General features: G+C 41.3%; 2 pseudogenes; one reads left to right on the top strand and one right to left on the bottom strand.

Annotated features, from left to right (window-relative positions):
* Positions 1–980: 980 nt before the first annotated feature.
* On the top strand, positions 981–12,736 carry LOC116684825 (inosine-5'-monophosphate dehydrogenase 1b-like; annotated as a pseudogene).
* Positions 12,737–15,028: 2,292 nt separating this feature from the next.
* On the bottom strand, positions 15,029–17,105 carry LOC116684827 (proline-rich transmembrane protein 4-like; annotated as a pseudogene).
* Positions 17,106–19,047: the final 1,942 nt, after the last annotated feature.

The raw sequence follows: 19,047 nt of genomic DNA, 5'->3' as shown, positions 1-19,047 counted from the left end.
TGTTTTACTACCCAACAATATGACATTGCCTACAGGCCCAGCTGAAATGATGAGACAATTAAACTCTTCTTGACAGAACTGTTTGGATTGTTACCAATATCTAAAATGTGAGGATTTGTCTGCAATGAGTACTTTTACTTTTATTACTGTACGTACATTTTACTGATGATACTTACTTACTTTTACTTAATATTAAGTCATATTGCCAAAGCAGGACTTTTACATGTAACAGAGTATTGTACAGTGTAGTAGCAAATATAATAATAATAATACATTTTATTTAAAGACGCCTTTCTTGGCACTCAAGGACGCCGCACATGGAATTCATAAATTAAGAACAGCAAAACAAATACTATACAACAGCAAAACAAATACAACAGAAAAACAAATACTATACAACAGCAAAACAAATACTATACAGCAAACAAAACCAATACTATACAACAGCAAAACAAATACTATACAACAGAAAACAAATACTATACAACAGAAAAACAATACTATACAGCAAAACAATACTATACAACAGAAAAGGCGGAGCAACAGACATTTAGGTGGAATAGCAGTTATAAACAGATGTGTTTTTAGTTTTTAGTTATTTTTAGTTAAATATGAATAGGCTAGGCTGATTTTACTTAAGTAAAGGATCGGAATACTTCTTCCACCACTGCTGCTTAACTTTCCCCCTCCGCCAAAGCAGCTGCAACCACTTTCGTAAAAATGATATAAATGTGAACAGGGAACCATCTTTATTTTAACAAAGTACCCAACTGGTGTCCACGAATACTAGCCGATTGCAATAAACTTGAATGGACTGCTAGCCCCGATTAACCGGTCCGCCAGCATTTCACTTCCAACACTTTCACAATTACACTTAGCCGTTATCGTTCCAATCCACACAGACCATGGATGACACAGCCGTATACAGCAACAAAGGTGCAGATGGTTAAACCCGCCTCTGTGAGGAGGAGAGGGGATGTGACGCCGCTGCTAGTAGTACATAACACCAGAACGCACTGTCTGCAGGGACAGGCAGGCAATCACTTCTGAATCACTTTACTGCCAACCAGTACTTTTACATTTTGGAGCCACGAACAGCCTGTTTTTTTCTTTTCTTCGAGATTGTTCTTCAAGGTAGAATAAATTACTGGTTCTAACATCGCATTTCTTAGCCTGACTTCTGTAGATTCACAGCTGGAAAGTTGCTTTCCATTAGTCAACGTGTGCATCTGCTTCAAAAAGGTTAGCCATAACGTTAGCTAACGTAACTCAGTCTAGGAAAAGATGCTGTGACGTTATTGTACGATAGCGAAGAAGCTACGTGTAGTTAGCTAAATCACTTGGTACCTATCTGTCCAATTGTTGAAAAGCTTGATTTTAAAGTATCGGGATCGTTTTCTGTCGGTCAACCCAAAATAACCAAGCCGCTAATGCTAAATGCTAACTGCTGCTCCCACATGTCTGTAAGTTTAACGTAGCTAGCTAGTGTGGACTCTCAGGTCTGGTCTGCAAAGGTTCAGTTGCATGCAGCTACGTCAGTAAACTATTTAAACACATCTAACGTTACACATGTGGGGTAAGCAATTGTGTAGTACTAACGTTAGCAAGCTAGCTAACAGTTAACATAGTTGTTGTGATGTTAACTGTAAACAGGTATTGTGTAACGTTAGTGTTTAGTGTTAAATAATTTATTCCATCTAACGTTAACGTTACTATTGTTGATTATTTTACGTTAAAGTAACGTTACATCACCTCTGCATCGTATTTGTAAAATGTTAACGCAAGCCAGATATAACGTTATTACCCTTCATACTCAGCACATTGGCGTGAAGCCCGATTTACGCCTAAACGCCACACCAAAATTGTATTCAAAAGAATGCTAAAATAGTGTTTCCTCTGTGCTAGAAAATGCGTAGTGTTGGTAGAAAAATAATTTAGAGATGCTAGTATAAATAAGAGCCACTCTTTAATTCGGCATGCATTAAACTCTAAAAGGTTTTGCAATGTTTCTAGACCGTAATGGTCCGTGATTAAAATGTAAACCAATTCTAAAAAACGACATTTGATTTACTCTAAAAAGTGCTGCTATGTGCATAATGTCAGTTTCCAGCACAGTGCTATGGTTAACCAGGTACTTCTGAGGTGAGAGATGTGGCGGGCTGAAATGGATACAAGCACGGATAATATTATGACGCAGATAATAGCAGCTTTTACCGTATAAACAAGTACCATATTTTTACTAACACTCACGTTACGAATGTGCAGTGCATGGAGCTAACGTTAATGTCTGCTAGCTCCTGATAATGCAATGTAGGTCACCAGGCCAGTAGCCAGCTAACTAAAAACGACATTTTGAGGATGTCGTGTTCTTTGGACAGCGTTTCAGTTTAATTAGGTTTTACCATTATCTTTAACAGTGTAGTGCGTGGTTCAGTTAAATGTCACTTAGTCACCCGGACATATTTTGCTTTAGTTAAAGCAAGTCTACGTACATATGAGTTTGTGGTACTTTGTGTGATTTAATGTTTAGTAACGTCTCCTCCCGTGATGTCTCCGCAGCAGCCATACAAACTATGCGTCTATTTAGTGTGTGCAAGATTGTTACTTGTGTATTACCGAATTATTAATAGCTTGTTTTTGCAAGCGGATGAAGTTGTTGCCACGCAGGCGCACTAACCTGCAGCTGGCTAAGGGATGTTGATGTTGCTATGGTTATATCTTTCTGTGAGAAGGCCACTACAGCTCTGCCTGCAAAGTGGATGTGTTCTTGCAGAGCATCCTTTTCCTGTCTTCAGATATAAATATCTTTATCTGAGTGTCTGGGCTGCACAGTTGATTGAAGTTTGCACTTATCATTGGCAGCATGGCGGATTACTTAATCAGCGGTGGTACAGGCTATGTCCCTGAAGATGGACTCTCAGCTCAGCAGCTCTTCTCGATTGGAGATGGCCTAACATACAAGTAAGTTTCCCTGCATCACAAACTTTGATTTGATTTTCCGAAAATCTCAGTAAAGTAATGAAATTCATTCAAAGTACGGTCTCCTGATTTTAAAACCTTGCCTGCGTGCAATGGTGGGTGAAGTGTACGCAGGAGTGCTTTGTAATGGCCAACACATTTTGAACCAGCAGATCTGACAACAGTGCGTTGGCTCCGATGGTCATACGGCTGAAGAGCTATGCTCTAAAGGAGATGGGTTGACTTACAAGTGAGTAACACAGTCATCTTCAAACCGTTTTGAAACTGTGCTGTTAAAAATCCTTTGTCTCTCCAAATAGTGAATCCATAAAGAGAAAGCAAATGACAGTCCCTCCAAAGCAATCTGGTGCCACAAAGTGCATTAATGTAGAAGATAAATGTTGGGCTTAATGGAATGCTCAACCTGATCTTGGTCATGGGGCTCAAATTTGCTTCCAGTGCACATAACTACATTATTAACTCTCCACCAAAGGGCATTACCTGTGCATGCAAGAACAGCTCATGCACTTTATTATAATCACTTTAGATTACCTAAAAGTAATAATTAAGTAAGTTTCTTACTTAACCTCACTCAGCTCTGGTAAGCATTCTGGTGATACACAAGACATGCGTTTATTTGCACTTATTAGGATTTTGACTGAATTTTTTGTCTTTAATTCTTGTGACGACACCTTTTTTTAATATTCCTAATCATGGATAACATGACGCAAAGTGTTGTGCAACTTAATTGTAGTGGTTGTTGTACACTGAGAAGCATGCCTATTCTCTTTTAAAACTTTCTCCTAAATCCATCAGTGCTTATTCTTTTGAACATGTTTGCCACAGGTTCTTACAACTTCTACAATCCCTGCTTCAGATGCCCTGTCAGCGTTCCCTGAAAGATCATTAGTTAATGTATTATTTTATGCAATAGGTAGATAATTCTCCATACTCCATCATTGTCTGCACCCAAACAGCATTTCAATTTAAGTATTTTAAGTTTATTTGGAAGGTTTTATCAACCAAAAATCCACCAGTTATTTGTTGCTCCTGCTTTACAGAAGCTAATTGAATTGTAAACGTAATGGTGTTAGAGTGTGTCCGCATTTGATTGAACAACCTCTGCACACTAATGAAGTGCATCACGACCGAAGGAAGGTTTCCACGCATAATAGCCTGAATTGGCATGTGTAATGCAGGAGGAATTGGGGTGAATGAGGTTAAAAGCGTCTGCATCACTCTTTTCGAGCCATTCGTCCTGTGTCTGACCCCTTCATAACTCCATTGTGACAAATACAGATATAGTTGAAGTGTTTCAATTTCTGTTGCAAGATTTAAAATGTATGACCACTTCCACTGTATATCTCCAATGACTTTATCAACACATGTACACACTCCTGTCACAGGTACTGGATCTAAGAATACAATCAAGCAAGATATTGCTAATTTATCTTTTTAGGTTCCTTTTTATTTCAGGTTATTAGTTAGAGCAAAAGGAAGTAAGCCACCTAGAGAAAGGGAGACATAGATAACACCAGAAACGTGAGACAAACCGCTTCCTGTGCTATTGTGACCTTCAACTAGGTACAGAAATTGTGTCCGGGGCATGATTGTGATCATGCTCTTTTAATCAATGCTACTTTTGAACTCCATGTTTGTGTCAACACTGCTGAAACAGCCTACACAGTTAAGGTGCCCCAGTGTTTTTGCCTCGTCATAGACTGAGATGGGTGAAGAGTTCTTAGCTGTTAGCTTCATATTGAGAGCTAATGTGATGAACTGTAGTGTAAACATGTATACACTGTAAAATACATTTACAAACAATTCCTGTAATCACTCTTATGCCACTTTCCACACACAGCTCAGGCTTGTTAAATACTGGGTCACTGCCATTCACACAAGACTAGACACAAAAGTACTTCAACTAAGTCATATCATTTAAACTATACACTATTCTACACAAAACATACTGTGTTATTCAATCTGTGGTCTGGTGGAGTGTTCACTGATCATTGACTGAACATTTACAGCCTTATGGCCAAGTTACTTTGCAAACAGAAATCAACTCCTATTAAATCATAGTTAATACAAAGCAGTTGATTACCTCAAATGTAGGGCTGGCATAATAGCACATATTTGTGATTGTTGTTACACTTCTGACAGAACTACTGTAGCAAATAAATCTCTGCTGCTAACTGTAGTGTAATAATGGTCCTCTGTCAGCATCCTCACACAAACCAGTTAAAGTGAGATATGCAGGTGCTTAGCATCGTGCATTTGTCTACACTTACCACTCAAATAAAAACCACAATAAGGCAACACCAAGCCAGTGTTTTCTTTAGAATTCAAATGAGCTCCGGTTTTAGCGCTGACCCTGAGTCAGTAGGTGGAGCCTGTGTCGTAGCTGAGGTTTGTGGCTGCCGCTAAATGCTAGCAGATGTATGCTGTACTTCTGCTTGTCCCCACATTGATGTTTGTGGCTGTTTTTAGCTCCAAAGTGAGGGAAACAAAGGACTCCTCCCTTGAAGTGTCCCATGTTTGTCGACTATTTCAGGCCTTCCTTTTCTTCCACCCACTCTTGAAGCAGCAGAGGTCTGTTAGCGGGTCAGCTCTCTACCTTCACTCTCAACTCCCATTCTCATTTACACTCTTATTATGTCCCCCTGTCCTCTACTGCTTTCCATGTACCTGCCCCCCCCTCCCCAGTTTCCTCTAATATCCTTCCACATTGCATACAAAGCCTCTCTTATTATTCCATCTTTCCTTGGGTCCACTGACATGTTTATCACACGCACATATGCAAGAAATAAAAAATACAGGCTGAGGCTCAACTGTAGCTTTTTACCAAGTAAAGAATGAACCCAGCTACACTCAGTGTCTGTAGTCAGCCACTACGCAACTTAGCAACAGTCTGGGAACCATGGGGAGACCTAAATGAGTATACAACAATAGGTTGCAGGCTGGCGTTGTCCTAGTTGAAATTCTTAGACAGAAGGAAATGAGAAACTTATTAAATATCTAACACATGTATAATTCAAATGTTCATTGAAGTTGGTTGGCATTAAAAGTCTTTTTTGTTGTTGCCCTATCTCATTTAGTTACCCTAATTGTTACATTTTTTTTAAAACACAATCTTGTTCAATAGTACTCACCATTTAATTGCTTTTCAAGTCACCCTGTGAGCACCTTATAATGCACAAAACATTTCTGTTCTCTGTTTTGGAAATATTTTGCTACTATTTTAATGCATACTGTTGAACCTCACAGCCCCTCAACTTTACATTTGTTTATGTCTTTCAGTGACTTCTGATATTACCTGGCTTCATCGACTTTACCTCAGACGAAGTGGTGAGTACACCTATGTGTGAAGGATATACTTGAGAATACAAAAGGGCATGTAAGGTTGGTGTTGTTCCAGAAGATTGTTGCAAGTATCCGTCACATCTGAGAAGAGACTTTCCTGGGTATTTTAAAGACGAGCCAATCATTTCTTTATTTTCTTCTACACCTCTCATGAGGATGATTATGTGGCAGTGTCAGCAGACAGACCATCCTTGGCAGAGCCACTTCCAAAACCATCAGACTTATTACAGTGGAGTCTCTTTAAAAAAAACTTTTTTCTAAACAAACCTCTGTACTCCAGACCTTACCACGTTTATAATGGCAGCTCTTGTTTTGCCCATTTAAAACCATCTGCATCATTTCTTCTCTCCCTGCTGCCCTGCTATTCTTGCCCGATGTGGTCACAGACTGGCTGCTCCCTCACCCTTGTTTACATTTGGGTCTGGTCTGTTGCTCATCCACCTCTCAGCAGATGAAGGGAGAGTTAATCTCGGGGCTTTAGATGAAATCCCTCATCTTCTTTGTATATCTCAGCGGCTTGTAATTTAATTGATATCTCTCCCCATTTCCTTCAGTGTTACAGAGAGCCCTCATTGCTGTGTGAAATGCTTGTCTGCCTTGCCATGTTGTCATGGGCTGGCTGTTTCAACCGAGTCTTTGCCTTGCCCTCGTTTTCCACAGGATAGTGAGTCAATTCAAGCTTGAATAACAAATGCTCCCACAAACATGAAGAGGGGCCACATGTGCGTAGAGCTGTTGTTGGAATTTCTTCGGGGTTGTGATGTTCTCAAAATGCTTTCCTAACTCTCAGTTGAATTTAGCGGGTTAGTGCAGTTGTGCTTTCTAAATGGAGAAGGCGTGTTAGTTGAGTTCTCCTGCCTTGTCTGTGAAGCTCTGAGAAAAGCCTCCATTGTTTATATTTGTCACAGATAAGGAGTAAAAGCTCGGACACCCATTTGCTGGTTTCCCATGTGCAAAGAATGTCATTATTTTCACACGCACAGTTGAAGATAGCAGAAGCTGGTGTTGTGGGAATTGGTCAGATATTAAGTTCAATGTGGAATTTGGAGACAGTGGTACGACTCATTTCCATTTTTTCAGACAGCGTGAGGTTTCTGTCCCGAGAGTACGGACTGGTTTTTAAAGGACCATACAATTTATTTTGTTTGCAGAGATCTCCTATACAGATTAACACAAAACGATCCACAAAATTTTCAATTATGTACCCTTGTACACAAGAGCTCTTGCAACATACCTACATTTTTAAAAAGTCTGCTAATTGGCATCCATGTTCTTTAGTGTCATTTAAACCAATTCAAAGTACTCATATTATGCTTTTTCCCTTTCCTTTATTGTGTTTTTTATATATATATATATATATATATTGTGCATTTTATAAGTTTATTTTATAAGTGAAAAACCTCACTTTGTACCACTTTGTTATAATGCTTGCCTAGCTGCTAGCGTGGTCATCCTCTGCTTCTGACTGGCTAGTAGTCCTTACCTAGCTACTGCGCATATACGACTCCCAACAAAGATTAAACGATGCCTCACTCCGCAGCAAAAACTGAGAACGCAACACACAGTATGAAAAGAGGAGCTGCAGCAATGTGCAGTACAACAAATGTATAGCGTTTTCTAAAAATTAAACCACATAAACCTATTCTGGTACAACTTCCTAAATACAATGAGCATAATATGAGCACTCTAATGGTAAACCACTTGAAGACACACGTGTATGGTATATTGGATCTGCCAAGTTTAGTCTGCCCCCTGATGGTTCATGTGCAAAATAACAGAAACAAGCTCCTCTTTGTGAAGCCATTAAAATGTCCATCCTCCTCTTTTTTGTCTCTTAGGACTTGACATCAGCGCTGACCAGAGATCACTTTGAGACCCCTCTCATCTCCTCCCCCATGGATACTGTCACAGAGTCGGCAATGGCAATTGCTATGGCTGTAGACACTGCTTTGCCAAAATTGCTGATATATTAAAAAATCAATTTTCATGTATTGCAAAATTATTTTCTATTCTATTTTTTTGTATTTGGTAGCTGATGGGAGGCATTGGTATCATTCACCACAACTGCACACCAGAATTCCAAGCCAATGAGGTCCGCAAGGTCAAGGTAAACTATGATTATCCTCCATGTTTACAAAGGACCATTTTCAAAATTTGTCTTTTATGTCACACCATCTTAGCATTTCGTAGTTAAGCCAAATGCTCACCAGTCTCTCCTGGTTTACCTACTGTTTTTATTGTCTTGTTTACACACTTGCATGTCTGTACGAAACAAAATACATACAACATGACAAAAATCTCACATGATCCCTACCCTTGACCTGTCTTCTCCTCTGTACTGTTTTGTCCCTATATAGGTTCTGGTAATTGTCTTATAAGTGTGTTTTGTGTGTTACTGCTTTCTTGTATTGGCATATTCATGTGTGTTTTTGCTGTGTGATGTTTGGCGCTGTTTACACTGGTTTCTCTTGGTTTCCAGAGGTTTGAGCAGGGTTTTATCACAGACCCAGTTGTGATGAGTCCGCGCCAGACAGTTGGGGATGTGTTGAGGCCAAAGTAAGACATGGCTTCTCTGGTATTCCTGTCACAGAGACAGGCAAAATGGGCGGCAAACTGGTGGGCATCGTCACTTCCCGAGACATTGACTTCTTTCTGAGAAAGACCGCGGCAAACCTCTTGAGGAGGTGTGTATTTTTTTTTTTTTTTAACTGTATCCATCAGTTGAATTTTGTTTTTGGGATCACTCAATTTAATAGTTCTAACATTGAAATGATGCTCATATCATCTCCAAGGCCATGACAAAGAGGGAGGAGTTGGTAGTGGCTCCAGCCGGTGTTACACTGAAAGAAGCCAATGATATTCTGCAGCGCAGTAAAAAAGGTGAATAAAAGTTCACGTGTGACAGCAGCCTTTTCTCGTGGATTTTGATCACTCTCATGCAATTTAATAACCTCACTTTCTCCGTAACCAGGTAAGCTTCCCATTGTAAATAATAACGACGAGCTGGTGGCCATTATTGCCAGGACGGATCTGAAGAAGAACAGGGACTACCCGCTGGCCTCCAAAGACTCACGCAAACAGCTGCTGTGTGGCGCTGCCATCGGCACCAGGGAGGATGACAAATACAGACTGGACCTGTTGGTGCAGGCTGGAGTGGATGTTGTTGTACTGGTGGGTGCTTTTTGATGGTTGAATTATGGCTTTTGTATCCTATTGCCGGTGCCAGTCTGTAATAATTGTGTGAGAATGCTTGGACTAAAATTAGGTCACAGTTTGAGCAGAGGTTGCCTAAAAATACGTACTGTTTAGATGACTTCCACTGATAAATAGGAATGTGTTGTGCAAGACCAGTAGGACAATGCATGAACTACTACTACTATGACAGTGTAAATTATAGAACATCAAATCAATCAAATATGTCTGTATGATACACACAGTGTCTGCATTCCTCAGCCTGTATTACCTGTTACTACTACTGAGTCCTCAGATCCAACGCCAGTGTACTTAAACCATGAATGTTTTTGGCTCTCCAGGACTCTTCACAAGGCAACTCGGTGTATCAAATCAACATGATAAATTATATTAAACAGAAGCATCCAGAATTGCAGGTGGTGGGAGGAAATGGTGAGTATGTTGCTGCTGTTGCCTCCCTTAAAATACATGTCAGTGTAAATTCTGTTAGTCGAATAACTCTGATTTTGTTCACATAGCACTGCCTGCTTTTTTTGGGTAGATTTCTTATGTCACCAAAATATAATGGTTTGCACACATCTACAGATACATTTATTTTTATCTACAGTGGTTACAGCCGCCCAGGCAAAGAATCTGATCGATGCTGGGGTTGATGCTCTGAGAGTCGGCATGGGCTGCGGCTCCATCTGCATCACCCAGGAAGGTACTCACCTTCTTTTATATCCCCTAAAGACAAAAATGTCTTTTTTCTTCTCATCATCAAAGTACCGGAAAGCAGAAACCGTAGCACCTCAGTGCTTGCTGTACCTAGTCTCAATCTGGCTATTGGCTACAGTGAGAAGTAAAAAATACCCTAAGACCCTCCAAGTTGTCATGGTGATCTGCCAAGGCCCCATTCTGGGTGCCATGGGGACCAGCTTCTCGTGCTCAGACTGGGTCACGTTCGCCAAGAAGGACAGAAGAGACATGTTGCAGCAAAGAGCCATGGCTCTAAAGTAACTGTTTGAGTCACCAGTGAAATAGACACTGCTTGTTATTTTATAAGCTCCGGTTTCTGTTTGTCCAAAAGTCTGGTCTGACTTTAAAAATAATATATATATATATATATATATATATATATATATATATATATATATATATATATATATATATTATTTTTTTAAACCTGATCTGTGTTCATGGCAGTCATGTTAATTTGCTTTCTACCTTCTAGTCATGGCATGTGGGCGGCCCCAGGGGACCTCTGTGTACAAGGTAGCAGAGTACGCCAGGCGCTTCGGTGTGCCAGTCATCGCTGATGGCGGCATTCAGACTGTGGGCCATGTGGTGAAGGCTCTGTCTCTTGGAGCATCGACTGGTGAGATTTTAAAGATTATGACACACAGAACATTGGGAGAAGGCCTCGTTTAACAGTCATTTTTTTATACAGCTTTTAATCTTAGAAAAATCCCATAGCAATCATCCCATAGCAATCATGTTTACCACAGCAGCAATGATGGTAGATTGGGTAATAAAACAATGGATAATTCTCTCCTTCCTCCCACTCCAGTTATGATGGGCTCGTTGCTAGCGGCAACCACTGAGGCTCCAGGGGAGTACTTCTTCTCAGATGGTGTCCGGCTGAAAAAGTACCGTGGTATGGGCTCCCTAGACGCTATGGAGAAGAGCACCAGCAGCCAGAAACGCTATTTTAGGTATGAGGGAGGCTAAAAGTAGTGACAGGTAAAATTCCAGAGCAGCGATCACAATGTGGGATTCCAGTGGAGAAAAATAGTTTGATCTCTTTCCACAGTGAGGGCGACAATGTGAAGGTAGCCCAGGGTGTGTCGGGCTCGGTCCAGGACAAGGGTTCCATCCACAAGTTTGTACCTTACCTGATAGCTGGTATCCAGCATGGCTGCCAGGACATCGGGGCAAAGAGTCTTTCTGTTCTCCGGTAAGTAGCATGTGCCTGAATTACTTCTTATAATGCAGATATGACCTTTTAATGTGCATTATATTTGACCACCTTTCTAACTTTTCTTTAGTTCCATGATGTACTCTGGAGAGCTGAAGTTTGAGAAAAGGACCATGTCTGCACAAGTGGAGGGAGGAGTTCATGGACTTCACTCGTAAGTAAAAAAACTGCACTTAAACTTGGACTGAATTGTAGAGGCAGTTTCTACAGTGAGAGGTCAGTCCTAGAAGCAGAAATGGAACTCTAAACTGTGATTTATTTGACTCTCATACAGTACCTGGTAGATGATTTTCATCATGCCATTGCTAAGAAACAGCTGGCTCTAAGATTAGTCTACCTCCTTTTATGTGTTGGCATTGGCAAACGCAGCAATGGGAATTAAACCTGCTCTATAAAGAAGGGACATTAACTTTAACTGACTAGCAGCAAGCTTTATGGAAAAGGGCTGGACAGGCTGTATCGCATGTCCCACAGTGACTCTGTGCAAATGCAATTTAGCATTTTTCTGCCAAATGCATTCAAAAAACATGTAACAGGTAGATGCAATTTGCTGAATTAAAGTGCGTTGCTGTTAGAGTACTTTTAGCAGCTAAAGTCATTTATATTCGAGTGTGCGCTGATATCTCTCCGATTCTCTCTGCCCCCACAGTTACGAGAAGCGGCTTTACTGAGCAGGGGATGGAGTGCAGATCGTCGTTGCACATGAAACACCCAATCTAACTGTGACCAAATGTTAAGTCGCCACTTCTGCTAAAAACGCACCACCCACTACACCCTTTTGCCCATCCTCTGTCGTATCCACCGTTACTCTCTCTCCGATCCCAGCCAGCTGCTTTTGGGAGGAAAGAGACGAGTAGCTAAGTGAGAATCTCCAAACTGACAGCCGCCTCTCTGAACACCTGGGATCTCACACTCAAGAAGTGGCACATCAGGGATTTCGGAATGACGTACGCACCTGTCTCTTCAGTATGCAGCCGATCCCAATTTAGCGTGTGGCTTGAGAGTAGTGGGAAAGTGAACTGCGTGCCTGGTTGGTGAATTAAGGGTTGTGTGTGTCCATTTTGTGATATAGTTTAAAATGTGTCTTGGGGCAAGTAAGTGAAGGTACAGTGTGTTAATATTAGTGAGTCTAAAATAGCCATGGTGCAGATCACATCAGCATCTTATCTGGCTTTTTTAAGGATTCACACCTACCAGCCCACTCCCGATCTCAAGTCTCTTACATCCCAGCTCTTAAACACACTAGTATGTACAAAAAAAAAAAAAAAAAACAAAAACAAAACAAGACAAAACACTTGTCTTTTATGTGCTGTGTGTCTGTGTTTCATGGCAATCTTACCTTTTATTTTATTTTTTTCTATCACAGCTATACGCTACTAAAGAACAGTAGCTGCTAATATTCAGCGCATATTGTTTACTTCCTGGATTGTGGATCCCGAGGTACGAGATATTGGTCGTGACTATTATCCTTTCGACTCGGTCTCCTCCAGTGTCCCCTACAATCAGTAGACGGAACCCAGACCCTCAGTCTTTAATACTGTGAACATTAATTTTCCCTTCAACAATATCTTGACAAATAATCAGTATCCCATCTTAGTGCAGTGTGTTCATATGTTGAGCATGGAAGGGACCAAAAGCTGAAGATCAGGATGTTCGAAAGAAGAAAAAAAGAAAAAAAAAAAAACTAAAACGTATCAAATCAATCATAAATTGTTCGTAATGAGGACGAAGGACTATTCTCTAACCTTAATTTGAATACTTTTAGATAAAAAAAAACAACAACTTTATATTAAACCTGTATTGTCTGGGGGGCTTTGAATTGAGCATGAAGTTTTTGATATGCATGTTTGTTTTTTCACTAAGCCAAACATGGATGTATTTATATTCTTCTTTTATTGTAATTGCACACATACTGCCAAGCGTCTTTACATTTCCTCTGACATTCTTTTGTAATTTCAAAACCAAATTGGCGTAAGAAGTCACCTGTTACCTGTTAGTTGTTCATTTCTGTATCTCAGTGTGGCATAGGTTCTCTGTTACCATAGGTGTATTTTAGTTTGGATTTATTTGTTTCTTTTTACCGGAGATATGCCTTGAAATGGGGATGAATAAATGCTGTTCGACAGCTCAGTGCAAAAGCATAAAGCTACACACCCTTTCGCCTCTTTTTATTTAAAACAGAATCGCTGTGTTTGTTATCAGCTTATGTAGGAGTAGGCTTTGTCAACATTTTCATAATGGATGTCCTTTGGCCATAACTGAAATGTCCAAGATTATAAAAGTGAGTTGTTTTCTCTAACATACTATGTACTTGACCCTGCACAGAGTTCACTTGACTAACAAAAGCCTTGTAATTGGACTAAATAGCAAAATAAATGAAATGAAAATATGAAGAAATATATAGCTTCCTGTATCCAGTTGCAAGTGACTGCTGCTTGTTTTGAGTTTCCCATATAAAGAGAGTTCAGGTTTATATAATGTCTATTTTGTAAAGTACTGAGTCCTGTACGTCCATCTAAAAAGCACACATATAGGGAATAGTGTTATGTGTTTTTAGTCTGAAGTATATTGCAAAGCTACAGTTGCCAGGACATAGTGGTCCCTTCTCCAACCAACAACCAAAACTATAAGCATGGGTTTTAAGATGGATGGAAAAGACTCGGTATTCATAAATCCTTTTTGAAGAAGAAGAATATCACTTCAAAATATGTTTACAGGAAACATTCAACAGAGGAAAGTTGCTTTTGCTTTCTATGGTAAATAAAAAATAAAAATAAACTATGATGGAATGGACTATTTTTTTTTTTTTTTTTTTTTGAATATGAGTTGCAAACTCACATTGCCGGATGTCACTTTGAACCTCAAGTAAAACAAGCCATTTGTTATAAAACACACTTTATTAAACTGTATGTTGAGCACAGTTATATCTGAACATAAATAAATTAGACGGTTATAGAATATGCCGTCAGTGTATGTTGAAGCACAGTTCATTGGTGATAAATGTAGGAGGATAATGCAACATAGTGTGTTTTACCAGTAGAGGGCACTTTTGCACCAGAACTGCAAATAAGATGTCTTGCATATTGGTATGGAGAGTTTATAGTTCGACAAACTTAATTTGAATCTCATTTGTTTATAACATGAGATTTAATGACAGTGATATTCTGTTGAATTTGAAAGCATAAGACCTCAGTAGTATTTAATAAGTGCTTAACTTTAGTCACAGTACTATCTATTGGAATGTAGAAATGCAATAAAAAACATTTGTACAAATTCTTGTTATCTCCACACAGCAAAATGTTACTATTCTTTGACTGTGTCAAACTTCACTAGCCTTTATCAAACATGTAAAAGATACAAATTACCATTTGGCTTTTGACATTCTTGGCACTTAGACCCTCATTGACATTCACTAATGACCATATTACAAAGCTCCAAAAACTATTTTGCAAGCTATAGGTCTTTCATGGTGTATGCAAAAGCTACCATGCACTATCAAATAGGCTGTAAAAATGCTTGACAGTCAGCCTGACATCCTTTATAAGTCCTTTGTGTAACCCTTATTTGACCAGACTGTCCTTTATAAATCAATAGTCTCGCTGCAGATGCTCAAAGCATCGATTTGTCTGCAAACCGTAATGAACTCCTCCTGCACGGATCGGTCTGCCTCAGACGACATGTCCAGGTCCAGGCTCTCCTGTGAGGCTGCGCCCAGCGTATTATACTGCCTCTGTGGGTCAGCATGGCCCTGGTGGCCAGAGGACGCCACATGGCCAATACCCCCTTGCTGGAGAAGCTGCTGCGCATGTCTCTCCGGCTCGGACAGAGGACCAGTGACGAGCCTCCGAAAGATTCTCGGTAGAGGGAACAGGAGGAAGAGCTGCCCCTCCAACCTTCACGAGATGAACAGCTGGAGGAAGAGGACAGGGAGGGAGATGGTGGAGCACCTACAATAGTGTCTCCTTGAGTTTGGGCACAAGAGAGCTGGGGTTGAGACGCCATCTCCACGCAGGAAGAGGTCCGATATAGGCCAGGGTCCATTGAGAGAGGATCACAGAGGCCATTGCTTGGAAATGCACAGTGGTTGTAATCGATAGATCTCTGCAGCAAAAAGTCTAGCAGGGCTAAAGAGCTCATGGGAAAGAGTGCCTCACTGAAGAGTGCTTCGTCTATGCTGCGACGCAGGTTGATGGGTGAAGGTGGCCGCAGATCTGTGGTGGAGTCACTGGTAACGAGGATCCACCTGAGGGCTCTCTGGCTCCTCCATCCTAGGTTTTCCTGAACCATGTAAGTCCAAATCCAAGTCCAGGTCTCGGTATGCAAGGCCCGGTTGCTGTGGTAGAGGAGGTCCAATCCGTTCAGACTGCTGCCAAGCCTGTCATCCACCAGAGTGTAAAGAGGAAGGTTCTCTGTCTCTCCAAGCCCAATGGTATCAACAATTGCAAGCTTCTCCTGCTGGCTCAGGGACCACTGGTAGCTCCCAGGCAGGATGGGGGACTTGGATGCCAACAGTTCAGTCCAGCAGCTCCCTGCAGCTGGTAGATGGTCAGAACAGTAGACTGGTTGTGCGACCACCAAGGCTAAAGTGAGACAAACCCCAAGCTCACACAGTCTGCAGCTAAACTGAAAAGCCCACCAGGGCCAAGGATGGAAGACCTCCTCTCCACCTGCAACACCCATAGCATTGAGCATTGCATATAACTGCAGTCCTGCACATGCTAAACAAAACAATGCTGAAATACAGACGGTTACAGCTGCACGGTTCCAGTCCGGCTCTCAGCAAAGGGGCATCGGTTGTAGCGCTCAGCAGGTGTTGGAGACGTTTTATTCGGTGGTAGATGTGCTTCGAATCTGCCCGCACGTAGATGTAGAACACAAAATAGGCAGCGGACAGAAATGGTGGCTAGTGTACAAAGGCTCCACGTGAGATGAGTGAAAGAAAGAGGCAAAGGGGAGGCTTTTGCTGGTAGAACTTCAGTAATGTCACCGGTCCGAATGCGGCACCAAAGTGGAGGACTACCAGGCAGGCAAGAAACAGGGTCTCTGGAAAGCTGAGTAGGAGAGCTGCATTCTTGAGCGCATTGAGAGGAGAAGGAAAACCAGACCAAAAGCTGCAGTCAAGCAGGGAAACGGTGCTTCGTAGAGTATCAGTGAGGCCTCTGTGGAGGGCAAACGGTCCTGGTGGCCGTAGGCATCGTACAGGAGGGAGAAAGATCTGGTGCAACCAGCGGCTAATAGGAACAGGCTGACCAGGGCAAAGTATCCACATCCGGATGGACATCGTAGTGGCAAGCAGAGCAGATTTAGTGCTGATGCTAGCGTGAGCATCGCAAAGACACAACCAGCCCCGTATACATGCGCCTCCCAGGCCAGGCCCCAAGCTGCCATGGCGCTGTTCCAGTCGGTGTACAGCGGCACCAACATGAGCGGAGCAGGGATCAGGAGGGGGTTGACTGATTGGTTCATGGCAGTGATATTTGTGTGTGCTTGACCTCCGAGGAGGTTGTTGCGTCCCAGGTGTCGGAGAGGTTGCAGATCCCGGAGCGCTCTTTATTGCAGTCTGGAAGGAAGGTGGCGTTGCTGTCCACCGGGTTGGACATCCAGTCTTCAGTGTACAGAGGAAAATGTGGAGTTTCTAGAAAAAAAAAGTAGAAATTTAATTTGATCAAATATGCTTTAAAACATGGGAGAATAAACAAGATTCATATTTTATGAGTAATTTAAGACAAGAAAAATCCAAAACTTGGAAAAGGCAACAGCTGTAAACATCCAATTTTAATTCATTTAAAGCATACTCATTCACTTACTCATAAGAATACACAGAAACATTTAATCAAGGTTCAAACTATTGGAGCCAGAAAAACAGTTGGATCAGATCCAGGATGGTAAAAGCGCGCTTTCCTCATAATGTGCTAATCCTTTTTAAAGCTTGTAGAAAGGCAACTTTAAATTGGGCCCACGTCAGAGGGTGTGTGTGTGTGTGTGTGTGTGTGTGTGTGTGTGGTGTGTGTGTTGTGTGTGTGTGTGTGTGTGTGTGTGGTGTGTGGGTGGGTGTGTGTGTGTGTGTGTGTGTGTGTGTGTGTGTGTGTGTTTTAGAGAACAGCCCACTCAGAAACCACAGAGCTAGTTTCTCTTGCATTACGTAAGCCATCTGGATTTTCCATGCGCGTACAGTTAATCATGATTGTGTTAGACGTGTTTAGCACTGCAAAGGAAATGGTTAGCTTTGGAAATTAAGGGGCAACCATGTATATATGTGTTTGTGTGAACACCACAAAGACGCCTGCAAAGCTCATCTGTGCCATACTGGAGGATGACTTAAATTTGGACATGGCACACTACGTTTTTTCACAGCAGTATATCTCACAGGTGGGCAAAAAGACAAACATGATTTTTCAGCCTCCTTGTCTCCACATTACTGAGCTTCACATAATAGACCTTGTTCTTTTCCATAAAACATAACAATCACCATGCACATACTATCTTTTCACCACAAAAAAGAACATATTGAGACCTTCACTCTAATAACGGCAGCTTAAACCCCTTGCCCTACTACAAAAGCCGAAGAAAAACGTCTCTCTCATTTGCGCACGCACGCACACACACACACACACACAACACACTCACACTCACACACACACAAACACACACACACACACACACACACTGAGACAAGGTCATCAGTCATTTTGCTGGAGATCAGAGGCAATCACTCCTCCATAAAGAGCCAGGTGCTATGATGGACAACAGAGATGGGGACAAATGGAACTTGATACACTGACAGCACAGTAAATCACACATCAGTCAGGTTAGTACACTCAAAAATATTAGCTGTAATTTCTATGTGAGATTAGATACTTATTTGTGTAAAAATGGTGTTTTAAATACAGCCCAAAAGCATTGTCTAATGCTAATGTCTTAAACAGAGAAAAAAGGGGTTAAATATGTCCAGCGAAGCCTGGGGAATACATTATATAGGGTGGTTCTGGTATGTGCCACTAAAGAACTTAAATGTGCAGACATCAGCACCACAAACCCCCAAACCTTTCCTTATAGATTGTTTTATTCATTCCTAAGTACACCTAAAAGTGGGATCTATGGGTTTAGCAATTTTGTTTTAAGTCTCTCTCATCTGTATTTTAATGTACTTTTATGGTTGTATTCTTGTGTTTCCCATCCCACCCTGTCCTGGTCACCTAATTCACTGTTTGTTCTGCCTTCGAAAAGAGGAAACTCCCATACGTGGGTTTAGTATCTTTGAACTAGGACAGTTTCTGTTCGGTTCTCCTGGACTCCCTAGATATTTAAAAGTGGCTTCCCATGCCGGTTGTTTTTGCTCCCCCCCCCCCACTGAAGTTATTAGGATTAATCCTCTGGGAACCACAAATGTCTGCAACAAATTCACAGTAATCTATCCAGTAGTATTTGAGATATTCCAGCCTGGACCAAAGTGATGGATCGACATTACTGTGCTAGCGTGACTTATAATCAACAGATTAATCAATGATGACACCAATCATTACTTGTAACCACTCCATATTGAATCAATGCAGAATGCTGAAAGCCATGTCATTGAT

Source organism: Etheostoma spectabile, unplaced genomic scaffold (assembly GCF_008692095.1).
Source record: "Etheostoma spectabile isolate EspeVRDwgs_2016 unplaced genomic scaffold, UIUC_Espe_1.0 scaffold00569336, whole genome shotgun sequence".
NCBI classification, from domain to species: domain Eukaryota; kingdom Metazoa; phylum Chordata; class Actinopteri; order Perciformes; family Percidae; genus Etheostoma; species Etheostoma spectabile.
The sequence above is the reverse complement of the archived record's forward strand: the minus strand, read 5'-3'. Positions and strand labels throughout refer to the sequence as shown.